Source organism: Triturus cristatus, chromosome 1_1 (assembly GCF_964204655.1).
Source record: "Triturus cristatus chromosome 1_1, aTriCri1.1, whole genome shotgun sequence".
NCBI lineage: Eukaryota > Metazoa > Chordata > Amphibia > Caudata > Salamandridae > Triturus > Triturus cristatus.
The window spans coordinates 1,046,432,866-1,046,459,346 of NC_140579.1; positions in this window are offsets into that span (position 1 = coordinate 1,046,432,866).

Consider the following 26,481-nt stretch of genomic DNA (forward strand, 5'->3'; position numbering starts at 1 on the left):
TGCACCGGGGTTGCGCCAACACCTGTTGGGGTGTGGGGTGTCTGCCCCATTTGAGCTTGGAGATGAAGCAGAGCGCTGGGAAAGGGCTAGAGGTTCTCTAGAGTCATTAGGGAGTGACTCCAAAAGTAGTGGGTCAGGTATCTTCCAGCCCAGCGTGGTGGAAGAGGCTCAGTGTAGCCCAGCTAGGTCCCAGGATAGCGAGGAGGGTGTAGGGGCTCACTGCCTGGCTCAGTGGAGCAGGAGTGAGAGGGTGACCGAGGGTCCCCGGACGTACGAAACCCTGCCTCAGGACTTGGATGGTTCCATGAGGGAACACCAAGTTGGGGACCTAGGCTGTCCTGTTAGCCCATTTGAGGAAGATCTCCTGGTGAGTAGAGGACCTGGAGCACCTGTAACCAGGGCTCCTGTGGTTCTAGAGTCTGGCAGTACTGCTCCGGTAGGGAGGGTACAGGAGTCCAGTGTGAGGAGTGATTGGGGGATGAGTTTCCCAGTGGAAGAGCCTGTGGGTCAGGGACTACCCAGTTGGGCTAGGATCCCGTGTAGTGACCAGGGTGGCACCACTTCTGTTCTGGGGGATCTCCGCGCACTGTCAGGTGGACAGGGGACGGGAGATCAGCGCCAGACAGACAGTCGCTCGACATATGTGTCCTTTGATAGCCTCAGGGGGATGGAGTGGAAATCCCCAGAAGTCCTGGAGTGCCAGGCAATTATTCCACCAAAGGTTCTAGGCCGGAGGTTGGAAGGCCAGGTTCGGGATCAGCCTGACCTGAAGGGTGGGACGTCTGTAACCAGCGTCCCGACCAGTTCTTCTTCCAGAGGTACCGCCCCAGTTGGTAGGGAGCAGGGTTCTGGAAGGGGGTGCAGAGGGTGGGAGAGCCCACCTCTGCCCCCGGTACAACCTGAGGGGTTAAACCCTGGGTTGGAAGGGCGTTCTAGGTGTACCCCTTGCCAGAGGAGGAGGAACCCTAGGAGAAGAGGTAGGGGGAGGAGAGCCTTCCCTGAGACTCCTGGTCCGCCTGAGGGTGTAGACCCTAGGCTGGAGAACCAGTGGCAGTCTAGTCCTGTCTTTCAGAGAGGAAGAGTGGAGAATGGCCGCTATGTGCCAGGGGTTACTACCCCCCACTCTGTGGTTAGGCAAAGACCAGTGGCACCTGGGTGGCCTAGGGCCTGGTCTTGGCCGCGGACAGCTTGGGAGTACCAGTGGGGTAGCCCAGTTGGTCCAGACAGTGGTGTTAAAAAGAATTCCATGGGTTCACCGTGGCGTAGAACCGGAGGGTGTCCATGCAGTTGCGGGCCCGCGTCCGTGTTCTATCGCCCCAAGCAGGGAAGTCCATCACGGTGGTGATTGGTCTGCCCTGCGTTTTGGCTGGAAGGGGGTTGTGTTGGACTTGGCCCTTCTGGCAGGTTCACCCCTGGACTTTTTGGCTTTTTATTGGTGACTTGGTGTGGTAATTTTTTTGGTTTCTGCGCACTTTCCCTGTGTCCCAGGGTAAAGTGCGTGCGTGCTCTGAGTGCATGTGGTGAGATAGGCCTGCCCTCCCATAGGAATGCATGGGGAATGTATGTGTCCCTAGTAGTTCCTGATGCGTGGGGTGTGCAGGCCCGAGTTTGGTATGTGCGGACTCGTGGGAGTGAATGCTGCGCGATGATGTGTGCGGCGTGCATGTACCTAGTGTGGAAGTGCCACTTCTAGAAGTGGGCACTTCTGTGTGCAGTGTGTCTGTCGCGTGATTGGCTGGTCATGTCATGTGACGGGCTAGGGATTCCCCAGTGTCAGGATGAGTCACCCAGTGGTGAATGGGGAGATCAGCAGCTAGATGGGTGGGAGGAGTCCACCTGGGTCCTGAATAGGACAGGGTTTTCCAAACACAATGCTGGCCCCGCCCCCTGTGGTGCGACTGACGACCCTAGCCCTGCCAGTGAATAGAGTGAGGGGCTGAGCACATCAAGGGTGCTCCCCAACCAGCTGCGACTGGTTTTCCCCCTCACCCTGAACCCAGAACAAAGGGTTTGCCTGTATAAAAATGGGGCTGTGTCCCCACAGAAACTGTTCTCTGCCAGGATCTTACCTGAGGGGGGCTGCTGCTGCTGCTGCTGGACCAGGGGACCGCCACTTGGATTACCTCCCTGCCTGGAGGCCCAGTGAGCTGGCTCTGGGTCCAGCCTTGCCCCCCACCCCTGCCCTGCTGCATGCAGGGAAGAACTTTGCTGGACTTTGTGGTAATTTGCCCCAAAGCGCTGGGAGCGCTTTATTGTGTCCCTCAAGCGCCTGGAAGCGCTTTTAATTGCCGTTTAGCGCCAGGAGCGCTCTATTGCTGGACCTGTGGCTCTAAGCGCCTGGGAGCGCTGGACTGGCCTTCAGCGCTGCAAGCGCTTTCCTTTTTGACCGTAGCGCTAGGAGCGCTTTGATTCTGTTAGCCGGTGCCCACCCGGCGTGTGCCCCGCTTGTGCCGATTCCAGAGTCCTCTGGCAGGTGCCCACCCTGCCAGGGACATTGCAGTAACTGATAACGGGAGCCTACCCCGTATTGCAACCACCGAAGAAGGATCACCGCAGCGGCCCGGTCCGTCCCCGGAAGTCAGGCGACCTCCGTCGGGACGTGGGCGGGACTTCAAAGCAGGAAGCGACGGGAGCCTACCCCGCGCTCCTGCACTGGGCGGAAGACGGGAACCAGGGAGTCTGCGAGTAAGCGGGGCTCCCGTGTGCCAGGAGAGCCCCACAGCCACAGAGGAGGTGGGAGAGCTGCGTGTTCCCTTGCAGCTGTCCCCATCGCCTGACCGGAGCAGCCCGTCAGAGCAGCCCATCGAAGTCCTGGTGAGTGGGGGCTGAAGGGGGAGCCGGGTTAGCCTCCCCAAGCACTGTAAGAGCCTGCGAGGCTCACGAGTCCCCCGAGCGGGACTCCAACGTCGGGGTGATCTCGGTTAGAAGGTCCCCAGAGAGGGGGCCCCCACCTACCTGTGCAAACGCTACGGGGGCATTTCTGAGTCAGTAGAGCGGCCCCGGAAGGCAGCGGGCCGCTCCAACATCGCCCCCACCTTTACCCTAGAGCTCCGTGTAGCTCCAACGAAGAGGCACATTGCTTTGAGAGCCTGCGAGGCTCGCGAGTCACCCGAGCGGGACTCCAACGACGGCGCATGGTTGGTTTAGAGCCCACGAGGCTCCAACATTGCCCCAGGGCATATTCGTAGTTCAGAGCCACGGAGGCTCTAGGGGGCATTTCTAGTTGTTTGAGCCCAGCGAGGCTCTCAGGGGCCAGTCCTTTGTGTTGAGCCCAGAGGGGCTCAGGGGACAGTCAGTTGGACAGAGCCTGCCAGGCTCCAGTGTTGGCCCCATCCTTGTCCTACAGCTGCCCAGCACTTAGTGGGCAGCTGCAACGTTTAGGTTGTGGCCTCTGTGTGTTGGCTGGCGCAGCTTGCGCAGCCTTGCCCTATCATTTGGACGCAGGGCGTCCTTGCCCCTACTAGGCCAGTTGGCCCAGGGACTGCCACAGATAGTGGCTAATGTGAGTTTTTGCGCCATTGTACCTTTCCTGCACCTCTGAATGTGTTTATGCGTCATGTGCTTTGCTTTACACCTCTGAATGTTATACATCATGTGTTTATGTGCTTAGACCCCTACAGGTATTGTGATACTTAGGTGGTTGTTTTTTTCTCCTAGTACAGGTGGTGCTAGTGAGGTCCTGATTCCCTGCGCAGTATTTTTCCTAAGGTGGTTAGGGTTGCGTAGGTGGTACTTACCTGATACCAGTAGTCATGGGTTGTGTGCTACATTTGCTATTTTATACTACAGTATTATTCCTATGTTCCAAAAGTGCTAATTCCTGACAGTGGTCCATGTGGCCCTGTCCCCTGTACATATAATCCCTTGTAAATTCTGCCCGTGCCTGTCGGCACATTGTAGAGTGTGTGTTTTTATCTAATGTGTTGTGTATAATACAAAGGCTATTTTTATAGAATACCTTGTGTGGAGTTTCCTTTGTGGTGGGCCTTGGGTGTTGTTGCTGGGTGCGCGCGCAAACGCTTTACACATCGCCTCAGGGATAAGCCTGACTGCTCGTGCCAAGCTACCAAGGGGGTGAGCAGGGGTTATCTTTGGCGTGTAACTTCCTTGCCCTGACTAGAGTGGTGGTTTCTGCCTGACTTTGGCGTAAGCCTTAGCCAACCAGAAATCGCCATTTCTAACAAGCTGATTTTAGAGGAATAATTGTACGTTTCAAAAATGGACACAGAAACTTTTCTGGTGAAAACCACACAATGGATTCCTATGGAAGGAAATACAAGTTACTGGTAAGTACGCTTAGAATTACTTTTCAGGGTCAGTGCTGGGCTAAAAGATGCAGCACTGGGTTTTCTCCTGATAACAGGTGAGTAAATCGGAATTCGTAGTTCGGCTGATTTTAGAGGAATATTTGTACGTTTTAAAAATGGGCACTTAGAATCTTTTCTGGCGAAAACCACACAATGGATTCCTATGGAAGGAAATACAAGTTACTGGTAAGTTCGCTTAGAATTACTTTTCAGAGTCACTGCTGATCTAAACCATGCAGCACTGGGTTCTCTCCTGATAACAGGTGAGTAAATCAGAATTCGTACTTCGGCTGATTTTAGAGGAATATTTGTAAGTTTCAAAAATGGACACTTAGAAACTTTTCTGGTGAAAACCACACAATAGATTCCTATGGAAGGAAATACAAGTTACTGGTAAGTACGCTTAGAATTACTTTTTAGGGTCAGTGCTGGACTAAAAGATGCAGCACTGGGTTCTCGCCTGATAACAGGTGAGTAAATCAGAATTTGTAGTTCGGCTGATTTTAAAGGAATATTTGTACATTCCAAAAATGGACACTTACAAACTTTTCTGGTGAAAACCACACAATGGATTCCTATGAAAGGAAATACAAGTTAGTGGTAAGTACGCTTAGAATTACTTTTCAGGGTCAGTGCTGGGCTAAAAGATGCAGCACTGGGTTCTCTCCTGATAACAGGTGAGTAAATCGGAATTCGTAGTTTGGCTGATTTTAGAGGAATATTTGTACGTTTTAAAAATGGGCACTTAGAAACTTTTCTGGTGAAAACCACATAATGGATTCCTATGGAAGGAAATACAAGTTACTGGAAAGTACGCTTAGAATTACTTTTCAGCATCAGTGCTGGTCTAAAAGATGCAGCACTGCGTTCTCTCCTGATAAAAGGTGAGTAAATCAGAATTCGTACTTTGGCTGATTTTAGAGGAATATTTGTAAGTTTCAAAAATGGACAATTAGAAACTTTTCTGGTGAAAACCACACAATGGATTCCTATGGAAGGAAATACAAGTTACTGGAAAGTACGCTTAGAATTACTTTTCAGGGTCAGTGCTGGACTAAAAGATGCAGCACTGGGTTCTCGCCTGATAACAGGTGAGTAAATCGGAATTTGTAGTTCGGCTGATTTTAAAGGAATATTTGTACGTTTCAAAAATGGACACTTACAAACTTTTCTGGTGAAAACCACACAATGGATTCCTATGAAAGGAAATACAAGTTACTGGTAAGTACGCTTAGAATTACTTTTCAGGGTCAGTGCTGGGCTAAAAGATGCAGCACTGGGTTCTCTCCTGATAACAGGTGAGTAAATCGGAATTCATAGTTTGGCTGATTTTAGAGGAATATTTGTACGTTTTAAAAATGGGCACTTAGAAACTTTTCTGGTGAAAACCACATAATGGATTCCTATGGAAGGAAATACAAGTTACTGGAAAGTGCGCTTAGAATTACTTTTCAGCGTCAGTGCTGGTCTAAAAGATGCAGCACTGCGTTCTCTCCTGATAAAAGGTGAGTAAATCAGAATTCGTACTTTGGCTGATTTTAGAGGAATATTTGTAAGTTTCAAAAATGGACAATTAGAAACTTTTCTGGTGAAAACCACACAATGGATTCCTATGGAAGGAAATACAAGTTACTGGAAAGTACGCTTAGAATTACTTTTCAGGGTCAGTGCTGGACTAAAAGATGCAGCACTGGGTTCTCTCCTGATAACAGGTGAATAAATCAGAATTCGTAGTTCAGCTGATTTTAGAGGAATAATTGTACGTTTCAAAAATGGACACAGAAACTTTTCTGGTGAAAACCACACAATGGATTCCTATGGAAGGAAATACAAGTTACTGGTAAGTACGCTTAGAATTACTTTTCAGGGTCAGTGCTGGGCTAAAAGATGCAGCACTGGGTTCTCTCCTGATAACAGGTGAGTAAATCGGAATTCGTAGTTCGGCTGATTTTAGAGGAATATTTGTACGTTTTAAAAATGGGCACTTAGAATCTTTTCTGGCGAAAACCACACAATGGATTCCTATGGAATGAAATACAAGTTACTGGTAAGTACCTTTAGAAAATACTTTTCAGGGACAGTGCTGGACTAAAAGATGCAGCACTGGGTTCTCTCCTGATAACAGGTGATTAAATCAGAATTCGTACTTTGGCTGATTTTAGAGGAATATTTGTATGTTTCAAAAATGGACAGAAACTTTTCTGGTGAAAACCACACAATGGATTCCTATGGAAGGAAATACAAGTTACTGGTAAGTACGCTTAGAATTACTTTTCAGAGTCAGTGCTGGTCTAAAAGATGCAGCACTGGGATCTCTCCTGATAACAGGTGAGTAAATCGGAATTTGTAGTTCGGCTGATATTAAAGGAATATTTGTGTGTTTCAAAAATGGACACAGAAACTTTTCTGGTGAAAACCACACAATGGATTCCTCTGGAAAGAAATACAAGTTACTGGTAAGTACGCTTAAAATTACTTTTCAGGGTCAGTGCTGGGCTGAAAGATGCAGCACTGGGTTCTCTCCTGATAACAGGTGAGTAAATCGGAATTCGTAGTTCGGCTGATTTTAGAGGAATATTTGTACATTTCAAAATTGGACACTTTTCTGGTGAAAACCACACAATGGATTCCTATGGAAGGAAATACAAGTTACTGGTAAGTACACTTAGAATTACTTTTCAGAGTCAGTGCTGGTCTAAACCATGCAGCACTGGGTTCTCTCCTGATAACAAGTGAGTAAATCGGAATTTGTAGTTCGGCTGATTTTATAGGAATATTTGTACGTTTCAAAAATGGACACTTAAAAACTTTTCTGGTGAAAACCACACAATGGATTCCTATGGAAGGAAATACAAGTTACTGATAAGTACGCTTATACGCTTAGAATTACTTTTCAGCGTCAGTGCTGGTCTAAAAGATGCAGCACTGGGTTCTCTCCTGATAAAAGGTGAGTAAATCAGAATTCGTACTTCGGCTGATTTTAGAGGAATATTTGTAAGTTTCAAAAATGGACACAGAAACTTTTCTGATGAAAACCACACAATGGATTCCTATGGAAGGAAATACAAGTTACTGGAAAGTACACTTAGAATTACTTTTCAGGGTCAGTGCTGGACTAAAAGATGCAGCACTGGGTTCTCTCCTGATAACAGGTGAGTTAATCGGAATTCGTAGTTCGGCTGATTTTAGAGGAATATTTGTACATTTCAAAAATGGACACAGAAACTTTTCTGGTGAAAACCACACAATGGATTCCTATGGAAGGAAATACAAGTTACTGGTAAGTACGCTTAGAATTACTTTTCAGGGTCAGTGCTGGGCTAAAAGATGCAGCACTGGGTTCTCTCCTGATAACAGGTGAGTAAATCGGAATTTGTAGTTCGGCTGATTTTAGAGGAATATTTGTACGTTTTAAAAATGGGCACTTAGAAATTTTTCTGGTGAAAATCACATAATGGATTCCTATGGAAGGAAATACAAGTTACTGGAAAGTACGCTTAGAATTACTTTTCAGGGTCAGTGCTGGACTAAAAGATGCAGCACTGGGTTCTCTCCTGATAACAGGTGAGTAAATCGGAATTCGTAGTTCGGCTGATCTTAGATGAATATTTGTACATTTCAAAAATGGACACAGAAACTTTTCTGGTGAAAACCACACAATGGATTCCTATGGAAAGAAATACAAGTTACTGGTAAGTACGCCTAGAACTACTGTTCAGGGTCAGTGCTGGGCTGAAAGATGCAGCACTGGGTTCTCTCCTGATAACAGGTGAGTAAATCGGAATTCGTAGTTCGGCTGATTTTAGAGGAATATTTGTACGTTTCAAAATTGCACACTTATCTGGTGAAAACCACACAAAGGATTCCTATGGAATGAAATACAAGTTACTGGTAAGTACGCTTAGAATTACTTTTCAGAGTCAGTGCTGGTCTAAAAGATGCAGCACTGGGTTCTCTCCTGATAACAGGTGAGTAAATCGGAATTCGTAGTTCGGCTGATTTTAGAGGAATATTTGTACCTTTCAAAATTGGACACTTAGAAACTTTTCTCGTGAAAACCACACAATGGATTCCTATGGAAGGAAATACAAGTTACTGGTAAATACGCTTAGAATTACTTTTCAGGGTCAGTGTTGGACTAAAAGATGGAGCACTGGGTTCTCTCCTGATAACAGTTGAGTAAATCAGAATTCGTACCTCGGCTGATTTTAAAGGAATATTTGTAAGTTTCAAAAATGGACACAGAAACTTTTCTGGTGAAAACCACACAATGGATTCCTATGGAAGGAAATACAAGTTACTGGTAAGTACGCTTAGAATTACTTTTCAGGGTCAGTGCTGGGATTAAAGATGCAGCACTGGGTTCTCTCCTGATCACAGGTGAGTAAATCGGAATTAGTAGTTCGGCTGATTTTAGAGGAATATTTGTACGTTTCAAAATTGGACACTTATCTGCTGAAAACCACACAAAGGATTCCTATGGAAGGAAATATAAGTTACTGGTAAGTACGCTTAGAACTACTTCTCAGAGTCAGTGCTGTTCTAAAAGATGCAGCACTGGGTTCTCTCCTGATAACAGGTGAGTAAATCGGAATTCGTAGTTCGGCTGATTTTAGAGGAATATTTGTACGTTTCAAAAACTGGACACTTAGAAACTTTTCTGGTGAAAACCACACAATGGATTCCTATGGAAGGAAATACAAGTTACTGGTAAGTTCGCTTAGAATTACTTTTCAGAGTCACTGCTGATCTAAACCATGCAGCACTGGGTTCTCTCCTGATAACAGGTGAGTAAATCAGAATTCGTACTTCGGCTGATTTTAGAGGAATATTTGTAAGTTTCAAAAATGGACACTTAGAAACTTTTCTGGTGAAAACCACACAATAGATTCCTATGGAAGGAAATACAAGTTACTGGTAAGTACGCTTAGAATTACTTTTTAGGGTCAGTGCTGGGCTAAAAGATGCAGCACTGGGTTCTCTCCTGATAACAGGTGAGTAAATCGGAATTCATAGTTTGGCTGATTTTAGAGGAATATTTGTACGTTTTAAAAATGGGCACTTAGAAACTTTTCGGGTGAAAACCACATAATGGATTCCTATGGAAGGAAATACAAGTTACTGGAAAGTGCGCTTAGAATTACTTTTCAGCGTCAGTGCTGGTCTAAAAGATGCAGCACTGCGTTCTCTCCTGATAAAAGGTGAGTAAATCAGAATTCGTACTTTGGCTGATTTTAGAGGAATATTTGTAAGTTTCAAAAATGGACAATTAGAAACTTTTCTGGTGAAAACCACACAATGGATTCCTATGGAAGGAAATACAAGTTACTGGAAAGTACGCTTAGAATTACTTTTCAGGGTCAGTGCTGGACTAAAAGATGCAGCACTGGGTTCTCTCCTGATAACAGGTGAATAAATCAGAATTCGTAGTTCAGCTGATTTTAGAGGAATAATTGTACGTTTCAAAAATGGACACAGAAACTTTTCTGGTGAAAACCACACAATGGATTCCTATGGAAGGAAATACAAGTTACTGGTAAGTACGCTTAGAATTACTTTTCAGGGTCAGTGCTGGGCTAAAAGATGCAGCACTGGGTTCTCTCCTGATAACAGGTGAGTAAATCGGAATTCGTAGTTCGGCTGATTTTAGAGGAATATTTGTACGTTTTAAAAATGGGCACTTAGAATCTTTTCTGGCGAAAACCACACAATGGATTCCTATGGAATGAAATACAAGTTACTGGTAAGTACCTTTAGAAAATACTTTTCAGGGACAGTGCTGGACTAAAAGATGCAGCACTGGGTTCTCTCCTGATAACAGGTGATTAAATCAGAATTCGTACTTTGGCTGATTTTAGAGGAATATTTGTATGTTTCAAAAATGGACAGAAACTTTTCTGGTGAAAACCACACAATGGATTCCTATGGAAGGAAATACAAGTTACTGGTAAGTACGCTTAGAATTACTTTTCAGAGTCAGTGCTGGTCTAAAAGATGCAGCACTGGGATCTCTCCTGATAACAGGTGAGTAAATCGGAATTTGTAGTTCGGCTGATATTAAAGGAATATTTGTGTGTTTCAAAAATGGACACAGAAACTTTTCTGGTGAAAACCACACAATGGATTCCTATGGAAAGAAATACAAGTTACTGGTAAGTACGCTTAAAATTACTTTTCAGGGTCAGTGCTGGGCTGAAAGATGCAGCACTGGGTTCTCTCCTGATAACAGGTGAGTAAATCGGAATTCGTAGTTCGGCTGATTTTAGAGGAATATTTGTACATTTCAAAATTGGACACTTTTCTGGTGAAAACCACACAATGGATTCCTATGGAAGGAAATACAAGTTACTGGTAAGTACACTTAGAATTACTTTTCAGAGTCAGTGCTGGTCTAAACCATGCAGCACTGGGTTCTCTCCTGATAACAAGTGAGTAAATCGGAATTTGTAGTTCGGCTGATTTTATAGGAATATTTGTACGTTTCAAAAATGGACACTTAAAAACTTTTCTGGTGAAAACCACACAATGGATTCCTATGGAAGGAAATACAAGTTACTGATAAGTACGCTTATACGCTTAGAATTACTTTTCAGCGTCAGTGCTGGTCTAAAAGATGCAGCACTGGGTTCTCTCCTGATAAAAGGTGAGTAAATCAGAATTCGTACTTCGGCTGATTTTAGAGGAATATTTGCAAGTTTCAAAAATGGACACTTAGAAACTTTTCTGATGAAAACCACACAATGGATTCCTATGGAAGGAAATATAAGTTACTGGAAAGTACACTTAGAATTACTTTTCAGGGTCAGTGCTGGACTAAAAGATGCAGCACTGGGTTCTCTCCTGATAACAGGTGAGTTAATCGGAATTCGTAGTTCGGCTGATTTTAGAGGAATATTTGTACATTTCAAAAATGGACACAGAAACTTTTCTGGTGAAAACCACACAATGGATTCCTATGGAAGGAAATACAAGTTACTGGTAAGTACGCTTAGAATTACTTTTCAGGGTCAGTGCTGGGCTAAAAGATGCAGCACTGGGTTCTCTCCTGATAACAGGTGAGTAAATCGGAATTTGTAGTTCGGCTGATTTTAGAGGAATATTTGTACGTTTTAAAAATGGGCACTTAGAAACTTTTCTGGTGAAAATCACATAATGGATTCCTATGGAAGGAAATACAAGTTACTGGAAAGTACGCTTAGAATTACTTTTTAGGGTCAGTGCTGGACTAAAAGATGCAGCACTGGGTTCTCTCCTGATAACAGGTGAGTAAATCGGAATTCGTAGTTCGGCTGATCTTAGATGAATATTTGTACATTTCAAAAATGGACACAGAAACTTTTCTGGTGAAAACCACACAATGGATTCCTATGGAAAGAAATACAAGTTACTGGTAAGTACGCCTAGAACTACTGTTCAGGGTCAGTGCTGGGCTGAAAGATGCAGCACTGGGTTCTCTCCTGATAACAGGTGAGTAAATCGGAATTCGTAGTTCGGCTGATTTTAGAGGAATATTTGTACGTTTCAAAATTGCACACTTATCTGGTGAAAACCACACAAAGGATTCCTATGGAATGAAATACAAGTTACTGGTAAGTACGCTTAGAATTACTTTTCAGAGTCAGTGCTGGTCTAAAAGATGCAGCACTGGGTTCTCTCCTGATAACAGGTGAGTAAATCGGAATTCGTAGTTCGGCTGATTTTAGAGGAATATTTGTACCTTTCAAAATTGGACACTTAGAAACTTTTCTCGTGAAAACCACACAATGGATTCCTATGGAAGGAAATACAAGTTACTGGTAAATACGCTTAGAATTACTTTTCAGGGTCAGTGTTGGACTAAAAGATGGAGCACTGGGTTCTCTCCTGATAACAGTTGAGTAAATCAGAATTCGTACCTCGGCTGATTTTAGAGGAATATTTGTAAGTTTCAAAAATGGACACAGAAACTTTTCTGGTGAAAACCACACAATGGATTCCTATGGAAGGAAATACAAGTTACTGGTAAGTACGCTTAGAATTACTTTTCAGGGTCAGTGCTGGGATTAAAGATGCAGCACTGGGTTCTCTCCTGATCACAGGTGAGTAAATCGGAATTAGTAGTTCGGCTGATTTTAGAGGAATATTTGTACGTTTCAAAATTGGACACTTATCTGCTGAAAACCACACAAAGGATTCCTATGGAAGGAAATATAAGTTACTGGTAAGTACGCTTAGAACTACTTCTCAGAGTCAGTGCTGTTCTAAAAGATGCAGCACTGGGTTCTCTCCTGATAACAGGTGAGTAAATCGGAATTCGTAGTTTGGCTGATTTTAGAGGAATATTTGTACGTTTCAAAAACTGGACACTTAGAAACTTTTCTGGTGAAAACCACACAATGGATTCCTATGGAAGGAAATACAAGTTACTGGTAAGTTCGCTTAGAATTACTTTTCAGAGTCACTGCTGATCTAAACCATGCAGCACTGGGTTCTCTCCTGATAACAGGTGAGTAAATCAGAATTCGTACTTCGGCTGATTTTAGAGGAATATTTGTAAGTTTCAAAAATGGACACTTAGAAACTTTTCTGGTGAAAACCACACAATAGATTCCTATGGAAGGAAATACAAGTTACTGGTAAGTACGCTTAGAATTACTTTTTAGGGTCAGTGCTGGACTAAAAGATGCAGCACTGGGTTCTCGCCTGATAACAGGTGAGTAAATCGGAATTTGTAGTTCGGCTGATTTTAAAGGAATATTTGTACGTTTCAAAAATGGACACTTACAAACTTTTCTGGTGAAAACCACACAATGGATTCCTATGAAAGGAAATACAAGTTACTGGTAAGTACGCTTAGAATTACTTTTCAGGGTCAGTGCTGGGCTAAAAGATGCAGCACTGGGTTCTCTCCTGATAACAGGTGAGTAAATCGGAATTCATAGTTTGGCTGATTTTAGAGGAATATTTGTACGTTTTGAAAATGGGCACTTAGAAACTTTTCTGGTGAAAACCACATAATGGATTCCTATGGAAGGAAATACAAGTTACTGGAAAGTACGTTTAGAATTACTTTTCAGCGTCAGTGCTGGTCTAAAAGATGCAGCACTGGGTTCTCTCCTGATAAAAGGTGAGTAAATCAGAATTTGTACTTTGGCTGATTTCAGAGGAATATTTGTAAGTTTCAAAAATGGACAATTAGAAACTTTTCTGGTGAAAACCACACAATGGATTCCTATGGAAGGAAATACAAGTTACTGGAAAGTACGCTTAGAATTACTTTTCAGGGTCAGTGCTGGACTAAAAGATGCAGCACTGGGTTCTCTCCTGATAACAGGTGAGTAAATCAGAATTCGTAGTTCAGCTGATTTTAGAGGAATATTTGTACATTTCAAAAATGGACACAGAAACTTTTCTGGTGAAAACCACACAATGGATTCCTATGGAAGGAAATACAAGTTACTGGTAAGTACGCTTAGAATTACTTTTCAGGGTCAGTGCTGGGCTAAAAGATGCAGCACTGGGTTCTCTCCTGATAACAGGTGAGTAAATCGGAATTTGTAATTCGGCTGATTTTAGAGGAATATTTGTACGTTTTAAAAATGGGCACTTAGAAACTTTTCTGGTGAAAATCACATAATGGATTCCTATGGAAGGAAATACAAGTTACTGGAAAGTACGCTTAGAATTACTTTTCAGGGTCAGTGCTGGACTAAAAGATGCAGCACTGGGTTATCTCCTGATAACAGGTGAGTAAATCGGAATTCGTAGTTCGGCTGATCTTAGATGAATATTTGTACATTTCAAAAATGGACACAGAAACTTTTCTGGTGAAAACCACACAATGGATTCCTATGGAAAGAAATACAAGTTACTGGTAAGCACGCCTAGAACTACTGTTCAGGGTCAGTGCTGGGCTGAACGATGCAGCACTGGGTTCTCTCCTGATAACAGGTGAGTAAATCGGAATTCGTAGTTCGGCTGATTTTAGAGGAATATTTGTACATTTCAAAATTGCACACTTATCTGGTGAAAACCACACAAAGGATTCCTATGGAATGAAATACAAGTTACTGGTAAGTACGCTTAGAATTACTTTTCAGAGTCAGTGCTGGTCTAAAAGATGCAGCACTGGGTTCTCTCCTGATAACAGGTGAGTAAATCGGAATTCGTAGTTCGGCTGATTTTAGAGGTATATTTGTACCTTTCAAAATTGGACACTTAGAAACTTTTCTGGTGAAAACCACACAATGGATTCCTATGGAAGGAAATACAAGTTACTGGTAAATACGCTTAGAATTACTTTTCAGGGTCAGTGTTGGACTAAAAGATGGAGCACTGGGTTCTCTCCTGATAACAGTTGAGTAAATCAGAATTCGTACCTCGGCTGATTTTAGAGGAATATTTGTAAGTTTCAAAAATGGACACAGAAACTTTTCTGGTGAAAACCACACTATGGAATCCTATGGAAGGAAATACAAGTTACTGGTAAGTACGCTTAGAATTACTTTTCAGGGTCAGTGCTGGGATTAAAGATGCAGCACTGGGTTCTCTCCTGATCACAGGTGAGTAAATCAGAATTCGTACCTCGGCTGATTTTAGAGGAATATTTGTAAGTTTCAAAAATAGACACAGAAACTTTTCTGGTGAAAACCACACAATGGATTCCTATGGAAGGAAATACAAGTTACTGGAAAGTACGCTTAGAATTACTTTTCAGGGTCAGTGCTGGACTAAAAGATGCAGCACTGGGTTCTCGCCTGATAACAGGTGAGTAAATCGGAATTTGTAGTTCGGCTGATTTTAAAGGAATATTTGTACGTTTCAAAAATGGACACTTACAAACTTTTCTGGTGAAAACCACACAATGGATTCCTATGAAAGGAAATACAAGTTACTGGTAAGTACGCTTAGAATTACTTTTCAGGGTCAGTGCTGGGCTAAAAGATGCAGCACTGCGTTCTCTCCTGATAAAAGGTGAGTAAATCAGAATTCGTACTTTGGCTGATTTTAGAGGAATATTTGTAAGTTTCAAAAATGGACAATTAGAAACTTTTCTGGTGAAAACCACACAATGGATTCCTATGGAAGGAAATACAAGTTACTGGAAAGTACGCTTAGAATTACTTTTCAGGGTCAGTGCTGGACTAAAAGATGCAGCACTGGGTTCTCGCCTGATAACAGGTGAGTAAATCGGAATTTGTAGTTCGGCTGATTTTAAAGGAATATTTGTACGTTTCAAAAATGGACACTTACAAACTTTTCTGGTGAAAACCACACAATGGATTCCTATGAAAGGAAATACAAGTTACTGGTAAGTACGCTTAGAATTACTTTTCAGGGTCAGTGCTGGGCTAAAAGATGCAGCACTGGGTTCTCTCCTGATAACAGGTGAGTAAATCGGAATTCATAGTTTGGCTGATTTTAGAGGAATATTTGTACGTTTTAAAAATGGGCACTTAGAAACTTTTCTGGTGAAAACCACATAATGGATTCCTATGGAAGGAAATACAAGTTACTGGAAAGTGCGCTTAGAATTACTTTTCAGCGTCAGTGCTGGTCTAAAAGATGCAGCACTGCGTTCTCTCCTGATAAAAGGTGAGTAAATCAGAATTCGTACTTTGGCTGATTTTAGAGGAATATTTGTAAGTTTCAAAAATGGACAATTAGAAACTTTTCTGGTGAAAACCACACAATGGATTCCTATGGAAGGAAATACAAGTTACTGGAAAGTACGCTTAGAATTACTTTTCAGGGTCAGTGCTGGACTAAAAGATGCAGCACTGGGTTCTCTCCTGATAACAGGTGAATAAATCAGAATTCGTAGTTCAGCTGATTTTAGAGGAATAATTGTACGTTTCAAAAATGGACACAGAAACTTTTCTGGTGAAAACCACACAATGGATTCCTATGGAAGGAAATACAAGTTACTGGTAAGTACGCTTAGAATTACTTTTCAGGGTCAGTGCTGGGCTAAAAGATGCAGCACTGGGTTCTCTCCTGATAACAGGTGAGTAAATCGGAATTCGTAGTTCGGCTGATTTTAGAGGAATATTTGTACGTTTTAAAAATGGGCACTTAGAATCTTTTCTGGCGAAAACCACACAATGGATTCCTATGGAATGAAATACAAGTTACTGGTAAGTACCTTTAGAAAATACTTTTCAGGGACAGTGCTGGACTAAAAGATGCAGCACTGGGTTCTCTCCTGATAACAGGTGATTAAATCAGAATTCGTACTTTGGCTGATTTTAGAGGAATATTTGTATGTTTGAAAAATGGACAGAAACTTTTCTGGTGAAAACCACACAATGGATTCCTATGGAAGGAAATACAAGTTACTGGTAAGTACGCTTAGAATTACTTTTCAGAGTCAGTGCTGGTCTAAAAGATGCAGCACTGGGATCTCTCCTGATAACAGGTGAGTAAATCGGAATTTGTAGTTCGGCTGATATTAAAGGAATATTTGTGTGTTTCAAAAATAGACACAGAAACTTTTCTGGTGAAAACCACACAATGGATTCCTCTGGAAAGAAATACAAGTTACTGGTAAGTACGCTTAAAATTACTTTTCAGGGTCAGTGCTGGGCTGAAAGATGCAGCACTGGGTTCTCTCCTGATAACAGGTGAGTAAATCGGAATTCGTAGTTCGGCTGATTTTAGAGGAATATTTGTACATTTCAAAATTGGACACTTTTCTGGTGAAAACCACACAATGGATTCCTATGGAAGGAAATACAAGTTACTGGTAAGTACACTTAGAATTACTTTTCAGAGTCAGTGCTGGTCTAAACCATGCAGCACTGGGTTCTCTCCTGATAACAAGTGAGTAAATCGGAATTTGTAGTTCGGCTGATTTTATAGGAATATTTGTACGTTTCAAAAATGGACACTTAAAAACTTTTCTGGTGAAAACCACACAATGGATTCCTATGGAAGGAAATACAAGTTACTGATAAGTACGCTTATATGCTTAGAATTACTTTTCAGCGTCAGTGCTGGTCTAAAAGATGCAGCACTGGGTTCTCTCCTGATAAAAGGTGAGTAAATCAGAATTCGTACTTCGGCTGATTTTAGAGGAATATTTGTAAGTTTCAAAAATGGACACAGAAACTTTTCTGATGAAAACCACACAATGGATTCCTATGGAAGGAAATACAAGTTACTGGAAAGTACACTTAGAATTACTTTTCAGGGTCAGTGCTGGACTAAAAGATGCAGCACTGGGTTCTCTCCTGATAACAGGTGAGTTAATCGGAATTCGTAGTTCGGCTGATTTTAGAGGAATATTTGTACATTTCAAAAATGGACACAGAAACTTTTCTGGTGAAAACCACACAATGGATTCCTATGGAAAGAAATACAAGTTACTGGTAAGTACGCCTAGAACTACTGTTCAGGGTCAGTGCTGGGCTGAAAGATGCAGCACTGGGTTCTCTCCTGATAACAGGTGAGTAAATCGGAATTCGTAGTTCGGCTGATTTTAGAGGAATATTTGTACGTTTCAAAATTGCACACTTATCTGGTGAAAACCACACAAAGGATTCCTATGGAATGAAATACAAGTTACTGGTAAGTACGCTTAGAATTACTTTTCAGAGTCAGTGCTGGTCTAAAAGATGCAGCACTGGGTTCTCTCCTGATAACAGGTGAGTAAATCGGAATTCGTAGTTCGGCTGATTTTAGAGGAATATTTGTACCTTTCAAAATTGGACACTTAGAAACTTTTCTCGTGAAAACCACACAATGGATTCCTATGGAAGGAAATACAAGTTACTGGTAAATACGCTTAGAATTACTTTTCAGGGTCAGTGTTGGACTAAAAGATGGAGCACTGGGTTCTCTCCTGATAACAGTTGAGTAAATCAGAATTCGTACCTCGGCTGATTTTAAAGGAATATTTGTAAGTTTCAAAAATGGACACAGAAACTTTTCTGGTGAAAACCACACAATGGATTCCTATGGAAGGAAATACAAGTTACTGGTAAGTACGCTTAGAATTACTTTTCAGGGTCAGTGCTGGGATTAAAGATGCAGCACTGGGTTCTCTCCTGATCACAGGTGAGTAAATCGGAATTAGTAGTTCGGCTGATTTTAGAGGAATATTTGTACGTTTCAAAATTGGACACTTATCTGCTGAAAACCACACAAAGGATTCCTATGGAAGGAAATATAAGTTACTGGTAAGTACGCTTAGAACTACTTCTCAGAGTCAGTGCTGTTCTAAAAGATGCAGCACTGGGTTCTCTCCTGATAACAGGTGAGTAAATCGGAATTCGTAGTTCGGCTGATTTTAGAGGAATATTTGTACGTTTCAAAAACTGGACACTTAGAAACTTTTCTGGTGAAAACCACACAATGGATTCCTATGGAAGGAAATACAAGTTACTGGTAAGTTCGCTTAGAATTACTTTTCAGAGTCACTGCTGATCTAAACCATGCAGCACTGGGTTCTCTCCTGATAACAGGTGAGTAAATCAGAATTCGTACTTCGGCTGATTTTAGAGGAATATTTGTAAGTTTCAAAAATGGACACTTAGAAACTTTTCTGGTGAAAACCACACAATAGATTCCTATGGAAGGAAATACAAGTTACTGGTAAGTACGCTTAGAATTACTTTTTAGGGTCAGTGCTGGGCTAAAAGATGCAGCACTGGGTTCTCTCCTGATAACAGGTGAGTAAATCGGAATTCGTAGTTCGGCTGATTTTAGAGGAATATTTGTACCTTTCAAAATTGGACACTTAGAAACTTTTCTCGTGAAAACCACACAATGGATTCCTATGGAAGGAAATACAAGTTACTGGTAAATACGCTTAGAATTACTTTTCAGGGTCAGTGTTGGACTAAAAGATGGAGCACTGGGTTCTCTCCTGATAACAGTTGAGTAAATCAGAATTCGTACCTCGGCTGATTTTAAAGGAATATTTGTAAGTTTCAAAAATGGACACAGAAACTTTTCTGGTGAAAACCACACAATGGATTCCTATGGAAGGAAATACAAGTTACTGGAAAGTACGCTTAGAATTACTTTTCAGGGTCAGTGCTGGACTAAAAGATGCAGCACTGGGTTCTCTCCTGATAACAGGTGAATAAATCGGAATTCGTAGTTCAGCTGATTTTAGAGGAATAATTGTACGTTTCAAAAATGGACACAGAAACTTTTCTGGTGAAAACCACACAATGGATTCCTATGGAAGGAAATACAAGTTACTGGTAAGTACGCTTAGAATTACTTTTCAGGGTCAGTGCTGGGCTAAAAGATGCAGCACTGGGTTCTCTCCTGATAACAGGTGAGTAAATCGGAATTCGTAGTTCGGCTGATTTTAGAGGAATATTTGTACGTTTTAAAAATGGGCACTTAGAATCTTTTCTGGCGAAAACCACACAATGGATTCCTATGGAATGAAATACAAGTTACTGGTAAGTACCTTTAGAAAATACTTTTCAGGGACAGTGCTGGACTAAAAGATGCAGCACTGGGTTCTCTCCTGATAACAGGTGATTAAATCAGAATTCGTACTTTGGCTGATTTTAGAGGAATATTTGTATGTTTCAAAAATGGACAGAAACTTTTCTGGTGAAAACCACACAATGGATTCCTATGGAAGGAAATACAAGTTACTGGTAAGTACGCTTAGAATTACTTTTCAGAGTCAGTGCTGGTCTAAAAGATGCAGCACTGGGATCTCTCCTGATAACAGGTGAGTAAATCGGAATTTGTAGTTCGGCTGATATTAAAGGAATATTTGTGTGTTTCAAAAATGGACACAGAAACTTTTCTGGTGAAAACCACACAATGGATTCCTATGGAAAGAAATACAAGTTACTGGTAAGTACGCTTAAAATTACTTTTCAGGGTCAGTGCTGGGCTGAAAGATGCAGCACTGGGTTCTCTCCTGATAACAGGTGAGTAAATCGGAATTCGTAGTTCGGCTGATTTTAGAGGAATATTTGTACATTTCAAAATTGGACACTTTTCTGGTGAAAACCACACAATGGATTCCTATGGAAGGAAATACAAGTTACTGGTAAGTACACTTAGAATTACTTTTCAGAGTCAGTGCTGGTCTAAACCATGCAGCACTGGGTTCTCTCCTGATAACAAGTGAGTAAATCGGAATTTGTAGTTCGGCTGATTTTATAGGAATATTTGTACGTTTCAAAAATGGACACTTAAAAACTTTTCTGGTGAAAACCACACAATGGATTCCTATGGAAGGAAATACAAGTTACTGATAAGTACGCTTATACGCTTAGAATTACTTTTCAGCGTCAGTGCTGGTCTAAAAGATGCAGCACTGGGTTCTCTCCTGATAAAAGGTGAGTAAATCAGAATTCGTACTTCGGCTGATTTTAGAGGAATATTTGCAAGTTTCAAAAATGGACACTTAGAAACTTTTCTGATGAAAACCACACAATGGATTCCTATGGAAGGAAATACAAGTTACTGGTAAGTTCGCTTAGAATTACTTTTCAGAGTCACTGCTGATCTAAACCATGCAGCACTGGGTTCTCTCCTGATAACAGGTGAGTAAATCAGAATTCGTACTTCGGCTGATTTTAGAGGAATATTTGTAAGTTTCAAAAATGGACACTTAGAAACTTTTCTGGTGAAAACCACACAATAGATTCCTATGGAAGGAAATACAAGTTACTGGTAAGTACGCTTAGAATTACTTTTTAGGGTCAGTGCTGGACTAAAAGATGCAGCACTGGGTTCTCGCCTGATAACAGGTGAGTAAATCGGAATTTGTAGTTCGGCTGATTTTAAAGGAATATTTGTACGTTTCAAAAATGGACACTTACAAACTTTTCTGGTGAAAACCACACAATGGATTCCTATGAAAGGAAATACAAGTTACTGGTAAGTACGCTTAGAATTACTTTTCAGGGTCAGTGCTGGGCTAAAAGATGCAGCACTGGGTTCTCTCCTGATAACAGGTGAGTAAATCGGAATTCATAGTTTGGCTGATTTTAGAGGAATATTTGTACGTTTTGAAAATGGGCACTTAGAAACTTTTCTGGTGAAAACCACATAATGGATTCCTATGGAAGGAAATACAAGTTACTGGAAAGTACGTTTAGAATTACTTTTCAGCGTCAGTGCTGTTCTAAAAGATGCAGCACTGGGTTCTCTCCTGATAACAGGTGAGTAAATCGGAATTCGTAGTTCGGCTGATCTTAGATGAATATTTGTACATTTCAAAAATGGACACAGAAACTTTTCTGGTGAAAACCACACAATGGATTCCTATGGAAAGAAATACAAGTTACTGGTAAGCACGCCTAGAACTACTGTTCAGGGTCAGTGCTGGGCTGAACGATGCAGCACTGGGTTCTCTCCTGATAACAGGTGAGTAAATCGGAATTCGTAGTTCGGCTGATTTTAGAGGAATATTTGTACGTTTCAAAATTGCACACTTATCTGGTGAAAACCACACAAAGGATTCCTATGGAATGAAATACAAGTTACTGGTAAGTACGCTTAGAATTACTTTTCAGAGTCAGTGCTGGTCTAAAAGATGCAGCACTGGGTTCTCTCCTGATAACAGGTGAGTAAATCGGAATTCGTAGTTCGGCTGATTTTAGAGGTATATTTGTACCTTTCAAAATTGGACACTTAGAAACTTTTCTGGTGAAAACCACACAATGGATTCCTATGGAAGGAAATACAAGTTACTGGTAAATACGCTTAGAATTACTTTTCAGGGTCAGTGTTGGACTAAAAGATGGAGCACTGGGTTCTCTCCTGATAACAGTTGAGTAAATCAGAATTCGTACCTCGGCTGATTTTAGAGGAATATTTGTAAGTTTCAAAAATGGACACAGAAACTTTTCTGGTGAAAACCACACAATGGAATCCTATGGAAGGAAATACAAGTTACTGGTAAGTACGCTTAGAATTACTTTTCAGGGTCAGTGCTGGGATTAAAGATGCAGCACTGGGTTCTCTCCTGATCACAGGTGAGTAAATCGGAATTAGTAGTTCGGCTGATTTTAGAGGAATATTTGTACGTTTCAAAATTGGACACCTATCTGCTGAAAACCACACAAAGGATTCCTATGGAAGGAAATATAAGTTACTGGTAAGTACGCTTAGAACTACTTCTCAGAGTCAGTGCTGTTCTAAAAGATGCAGCACTGGGTTCTCTCCTGATAACAGGTGAGTAAATCGGAATTCGTAGTTCGGCTGATTTTAGAGGAATATTTGTACGTTTCAAAAACTGGACACTTAGAAACTTTTCTGGTGAAAACCACACAATGGATTCCTATGGAAGGAAATACAAGTTACTGGTAAGTTCGCTTAGAATTACTTTTCAGAGTCACTGCTGATCTAAACCATGCAGCACTGGGTTCTCTCCTGATAACAGGTGAGTAAATCAGAATTCGTACTTCGGCTGATTTTAGAGGAATATTTGTAAGTTTCAAAAATGGACACTTAGAAACTTTTCTGGTGAAAACCACATAATAGATTCCTATGGAAGGAAATACAAGTTACTGGTAAGTACGCTTAGAATTACTTTTTAGGGTCAGTGCTGGACTAAAAGATGCAGCACTGGGTTCTCGCCTGATAACAGGTGAGTAAATCGGAATTTGTAGTTCGGCTGATTTTAAAGGAATATTTGTACGTTTCAAAAATGGACACTTACAAACGTTTCTGGTGAAAACCACACAATGGATTCCTATGAAAGGAAATACAAGTTACTGGTAAGTACGCTTAGAATTACTTTTCAGGGTCAGTGCTGGGCTAAAAGATGCAGCACTGGTTTCTCTCCTGATAACAGGTGAGTAAATCGGAATTTGTAGTTCGGCTGATTTTAAAGGAATATTTGTACGTTTTAAAAATGGGCACTTAGAAACTTTTCTGGTGAAAACCACATAATGGATTCCTATGGAAGGAAATACAAGTTACTGGAAAGTACGTTTCGAATTACTTTTCAGCGTCAGTGCTGGTCTAAAAGATGCAGCACTGGGTTCTCTCCTGATAAAAGGTGAGTAAATCAGAATTCGTACTTTGGCTGATTTCAGAGGAATATTTGTAAGTTTCAAAAATGGACAATTAGAAACTTTTCTGGTGAAAACCACACAATGGATTCCTATGGAAGGAAATACAAGTTACTGGAAAGTACGCTTAGAATTACTTTTCAGGGTCAGTGCTGGACTAAAAGATGCAGCACTGGGTTCTCTCCTGATAACAGGTGAGTAAATCAGAATTCGTAGTTCAGCTGATTTTAGAGGAATAATTGTACGTTTCAAAAATGGACACAGAAACTTTTCTGGTGAAAACCACACAATGGATTCCTATGGAAGGAAATACAAGTTACTGGTAAGTACGCTTAGAATTACTTTTCAGGGTCAGTGCTGGGCTAAAAGATGCAGCACTGGGTTCTCTCCTGATAACAGGTGAGTAAATCGGAATTCGTAGTTCGGCTGATTTTAGAGGAATATTTGTACGTTTTAAAATGGGCACTTAGAATCTTTTCTGGCGAAAACCACACAATGGATTCCTATGGAAGGAAATACAAGTTACTGGTAAGTTCGCTTAGAATTACTTTTCAGAGTCACTGCTGATCTAAACCATGCAGCACTGGGTTCTCTCCTGATAACAGGTGAGTAAATCAGAATTCGTACTTCGGCTGATTTGAGAGGAATATTTGTAAGTTTCAAAAATGGACACTTAGAAACTTTTCTGGTGAAAACCACACAATAGATTCCTATGGAAGGAAATACAAGTTACTGGTAAGTACGCTTAGAATTACTTTTTAGGGTCAGTGCTGGACTAAAAGATGCAGCACTGGGTTCTCGCCTGATAACAGGTGAGTAAATCAGAATTTGTAGTTCGGCTGATTTTAAAGGAATATTTGTACGTTTCAAAAATGGACACTTACAAACTTTTCTGGTGAAAACCACACAATGGATTCCTATGAAAGGAAATACAAGTTACTGGTAAGTACGCTTAGAATTACTTTTCAGGGTCAGTGCTGGGCTAAAAGATGCAGCACTGGGTTCTCTCCTGATAACAGGTGAGTAAATCGGAATTCATAGTTTGGCTGATTTTAGAGGAATATTTGTACGTTTTAAAAATGGGCACTTAGAAACTTTTCTGGTGAAAACCACATAATGGATTCCTATGGAAGGAAATACAAGTTACTGGAAAGTACGTTTAGAATTACTTTTCATCGTCAGTGCTGGTCTAAAAGATGCAGCACTGGGTTCTCTCCTGATAAAAGGTGAGTAAATCAGAATTCGTACTTTGGCTGATTTCAGAGGAATATTTGTAAGTTTCAAAAATGGACAATTAGAAACTTTTCTGGTGAAAACCACACAATGGATTCCTATGGAAGGAAATACAAGTTACTGGAAAGTACGCTTAGAATTACTTTTCAGGGTCAGTGCTGGACTAAAAGATGCAGCACTGGGTTCTCTCCTGATAACAGGTGAGTAAATCAGAATTCGTAGTTCAGCTGATTTTAGAGGAATAATTGTACGTTTCAAAAATGGACACAGAAACTTTTCTGGTGAAAACCACACAATGGATTCCTATGGAAGGAAATACAAGTTACTGGTAAGTACGCTTAGAATTACTTTTCAGGGTCAGTGCTGGGCTAAAAGATGCAGCACTGGGTTCTCTCCTGATAACAGGTGAGTAAATCAGAATTCGTAGTTCGGCTGATTTTAGAGGAATATTTGTACGTTTTAAAAATGGGCACTTGGAATCTTTTCTGGCGAAAACCACACAATGGATTCCTATGGAAGGAAATACAAGTTACTGGTAAGTTCGCTTAGAATTACTTTTCAGAGTCACTGCTGATCTAAACCATGCAGCACTGGGTTCTCTCCTGATAACAGGTGAGTAAATCAGAATTCGTACTTCGGCTGATTTTAGAGGAATATTTGTAAGTTTCAAAAATGGACACTTAGAAACTTTTCTGGTGAAAACCACACAATAGATTCCTATGGAAGGAAATACAAGTTACTGGTAAGTACGCTTAGAATTACTTTTTAGGGTCAGTGCTGGACTAAAAGATGCAGCACTGGGTTCTCGCCTGATAACAGGTGAGTAAATCAGAATTTGTAGTTCGGCTGATTTTAAAGGAATATTTGTACGTTTCAAAAATGGACACTTACAAACTTTTCTGGTGAAAACCACACAATGGATTCCTATGAAAGGAAATACAAGTTACTGGTAAGTACGCTTAGAATTACTTTTCAGGGTCAGTGCTGGGCTAAAAGATGCAGCACTGGGTTCTCTCCTGATAACAGGTGAGTAAATCGGAATTCGTAGTTTGACTGATTTTAGAGGAATATTTGTACGTTTTAAAAATGGGCACTTAGAAACTTTTCTGGTGAAAACCACATAATGGATTCCTATGGAAGGAAATACAATTTACTGGAAAGTGCGCTTAGAATTACTTTTCAGCGTCAGTGCTGGTCTAAAAGATGCAGCACTGCGTTCTCTCCTGATAAAAGGTGAGTAAATCAGAATTCGTACTTTGGCTGATTTTAGAGGAATATTTGTAAGTTTCAAAAATGGACAATTAGAAACTTTTCTGGTGAAAACCACACAATGGATTCCTATGGAAGGAAATACAAGTTACTGGAAAGTACGCTTAGAATTACTTTTCAGGGTCAGTGCTGGACTAAAAGATGCAGCACTGGGTTCTCTCCTGATAACAGGTGAATAAATCAGAATTCGTAGTTCAGCTGATTTTAGAGGAATAATTGTACGTTTCAAAAATGGACACAGAAACTTTTCTGGTGAAAACCACACAATGGATTCCTATGGAAGGAAATACAAGTTACTGGTAAGTACGCTTAGAATTACTTTTCAGGGTCAGTGCTGGGCTAAAAGATGCAGCACTGGGTTCTCTCCTGATAACAGGTGAGTAAATCGGAATTCGTAGTTCGGCTGATTTTAGAGGAATATTTGTACGTTTTAAAAATGGGCACTTAGAATCTTTTCTGGCGAAAACCACACAATGGATTCCTATGGAATGAAATACAAGTTACTGGTAAGTACCTTTAGAAAATACTTTTCAGGGACAGTGCTGGACTAAAAGATGCAGCACTGGGTTCTCTCCTGATAACAGGTGATTAAATCAGAATTCGTACTTTGGCTGATTTTAGAGGAATATTTGTATGTTTCAAAAATGGACAGAAACTTTTCTGGTGAAAACCACACAATGGATTCCTAT